Source organism: Mus caroli, chromosome 13, assembly GCF_900094665.2.
Source record: "Mus caroli chromosome 13, CAROLI_EIJ_v1.1, whole genome shotgun sequence".
Taxonomy (NCBI): Eukaryota; Metazoa; Chordata; class Mammalia; order Rodentia; family Muridae; genus Mus; species Mus caroli.
In genome coordinates this window covers 106,034,339-106,037,780 of record NC_034582.1, presented here as the reverse complement: position 1 = coordinate 106,037,780, position 3,442 = coordinate 106,034,339, and the positions used below count along the sequence as shown (strand labels likewise).

Below are 3,442 nucleotides of genomic sequence, written 5' to 3'. Positions count from 1 at the left end.
CCTATTTCAGTGTTTATCTCAATAAAAAATTTTATTTAAAGAAATAGCAATACAGTTTATCATTGGTGGTTGTACCATGTACCTACTGTTAGATGAGGGCACACCAGTTAGGAATAGAGTCACATCCACCTAGCATTTCATACTATGTTTCTGAAGGTTCAGAAATGAATAGTTGGTGGTTTGATGACAATAGATTTAACTTTAATGACATATATAAGGGGGCTGGAGAGATGGCTCTGAGGTTGAAAGCACTGGCTGCTCTTCAACAGGGTCCTGAGTTCAATTCCCAGCAACCATCTCAAGATGATATATATATATATATATATATATATATATATATATATCACCTCCCAATAATATTTTTAACCACACAAAATTTAAAGAATCCAGATAGAGGAAGGATTCAATAACTCACAAGGTTTAAGGACTGAGTGTATGGGTCCCCAGAATCCATACAAAGGCAGACACAGTAATAGGCACCCATAACCCCATCTAAAGGGAAGATGGGAGCAGAGACAGAAAAATCCCCGAAGCCTGTGAGCCAGGTGACCTAGCTTGTGAAGTGGTTGAACAACCAGAGACATTACCTCAAACAAGGTGCCTTTCACTGGGGACTGACATGGGAAGTTGTTCTCTCATCTCCACAGGCAAGCCATGACGTGCGTGTGGCTGCAGTCACACACGAGAATAAGCACACTACCCACAAAGATAAGTCAATTAATATTTAGAGAATCCGACATTTTGAAAGACTTAGGACACCATCCAAAACTGTAAGTGCAAAGCTTGGAGTTACACGGACTGTTCAGCTTCTGTCCATTTTACTCCAGTGACTGAGAGGGGGACGTGTCTGAAACAGACTCTAAGTTACTGAAAGAGGTCTTTTGGGGCCAAGTCACCCAGTGTCTTTCCTACATTCTCCACTTCAGTTGTGTTTGGACAGTCAGTAAACTCAGCTTTAGTTCTCCTTGGAGATGCCAAGAGGAAGTGACATTTCAAAAAACTCAGCTGGTTCCACAGATAAGAGACTTAAAAAAAATAATAAAGTCTATGTCAAAAAGATCTTACCAAACAGCTTCAGGCAGTAATTAGAACCCATCTGTTCCCCCTTGAGCCCCATCCTCCTTTCATGGGTTTGTCCTTATGCAAGTATAGGGAATTTATTTGGTCTGGGGTCTCTTCCTGATGTGGGCTGTGGATGAAATAATCAGCTCTTTGGAAAAAGTTGCCGACTTTTCAAAGACAAGCCTGTGATTGGAGAATCTTCTTAGATAATTCTTGCCACACCCTCACTTCTGTATCAGGCTCCCTGGCTCTAGAAGTGATTGAAAAGAATAGTAAAAAAAAAAAAATAGTTAGGTTTTATAGTCAAATAGAAATAGAGCTATCCTGAGAATTCATCTCTCACCAAGCTGTGCCAGAGGGGACGGTACAACTGTGTTCTCAACTGTGTTTTTAGGATTTGGTCTCCCTCCTAACAGCCTTTCCTAGAAGCCAGAAGTGGGGAACCCAGAAACCCTTTTCTTGGTGACTTTGTGTCATAGACCTACTTCATCTTGCAGTCAACTGCAAATCTGTGATAAATCATGCCATCAAACACCACATAGTTTTATAGTTAACTCAGAGCCAATCTATACTAACAGATGGCTGTTAGCAAGGGAATGCCATTCCCATTTATTGGGCTGATGGAATTAGCAGCTTGTTTTGAGCTTTAAAGGAGGACAATCTGATATTGTGTCTTGAATAGAGTGGGTGTTCCCAAAGTCCTTACTTAATTATCTATCTATAATCAGAAATGAGAAGGAAAAAATGTTCATATGCAGCTATCTATGCCAGTTGGAATTTGGTGAAGATACTTGGTTCAACACACACACACACATACACACACACACACACACACACACACCTACCTTTTCCAAAATACTTTCCCATTGTTGCTCTTACTTTAATTAAAGCATCTCCTGCCTGTCTTGCCAGAGCTATGAATACAGCTCCAAACTTTCCAATACACCTTACAATTGTGGCCTGAGGTCGCAGTACTCCAGAGGACAATGGAATAGATTGATTTGTGGAGGGGACGTCACAGGCGTGTCTGGGCTTCTTCCTCTCAAGCTCCCACCAGCTCTCCCTAGAAGACGATGCCAAGAGTGTACAAAGGTCTGCCCTTAGCTACAAATAACTGTGCTATTCTAAGGACTCCTGGGCCTCTATAAGGCAATGGAGCCAGAGGATTTGTGAGTTGAATTTTAGATACCAGCAAGGAAGCTTCCAGTGGAGCAGAGTGGGTCCAAATGAGATCAGAATTAGATGCTGGCCTCTACAAAGGGGAAGATGCTGACAGTAAGCAGAAAGCCAAGATTCATGGTACCACCCTCAGGACCAGAGCCTCATAGAGGACTTTCTTGGCTCTGATCCCACATGTCAGTTTCCCTCTCTGTGCCTCCTGTGCTGGGTTTTCAACATCAGCTGCAATGGTAGACAGAAGTCTGTGTATCCCCCGTTTCCTAGGAAGCTAGTTGTAAGGCTGGGAGCCATCTTTATAGATGATAGAATTTTAATAACCAGGAAACTAGAGCAACGTGACCCCCAGGAGCCTTCCCTCTCCCACTGTGATGATGGGACTCTGGGCCATGCCAGAGGATAAAGCTGCTTGGGTGGATGTGGTTCATCTTAAGGAAATGGTGTCAAGGCACCAGGTTTCCTAAAGGCCATATTTTTTGCTAATGGTACAATCACATTGCCATCACGGACCTTAAACCCACAAGGCTAATCAGAAGCCCTTCCACCATCTCCTGTGCGGTCTGAGCCAGTGTATCCAACCTATTACTTTCCTCTTCACACAATCTCTGGCATCTGTACCGGTTAGCTTTCATGCCGCCAGCTTGATCTCATTCCCAGTGTGCCCTTGGCCTTTTAAACACTGCGCGTGCTTCCTTCTGGAAACCTACTTTTCTGACGTCACTGCACCACACCCCTCCTCTGCTCAGAAGCCGTCATGGCGCCTGCCTGCGTGCTGTGCTAATAGATAAAGGTCTAAATTAACCTGGTATCTACAGGCTGTGAAAATCTAGCCCAGGGTTGTACTTCTACTCTTATCTTTTGACATAAATTATACATTCTTCCCAAGTGAGACTATTCAGTGGCCTGAAGACATTTGGCTTATTCCTACTTCCCTCACGCCCCAAAGGTTGTGACCCCTGGCCCCTGGCGGGGGAATGCTGTTCCTTCATTAATTTCCCTAAGTACAGTCCCTTGCTCCCCCACCCTCACACCAGCTAAATGTACTCAGAACTAGGCTAGGTCTGAAATGGGCAGTCTTACCTTTGGAGGACTTCTTCCATAGATGTGTGTCATTATTTGAAGATGTGCCAGAGGGCTAGGGAATCCTCTGTGGTCAGTCGTTAGCCCATATCCACTGGTGTGTGTATTCCAGGATCTAATGAGG

At 43.8% G+C, this 3,442-nt stretch overlaps 1 long non-coding RNA gene across 1 annotated transcript; it reads right to left on the bottom strand.

Moving 5' to 3' along the window:
* Positions 1–709: 709 nt before the first annotated feature.
* On the bottom strand, positions 710–2,071 carry LOC115032932. The gene is made up of 2 exons (XR_003838571.1): positions 1,908–2,071; positions 710–1,312 (listed from the first exon to the last, which is right to left on the bottom strand). It is a non-coding gene; the product is annotated as an uncharacterized LOC115032932 (long non-coding RNA).
* Between the last annotated feature and the right edge of the window lie 1,371 nt (positions 2,072–3,442).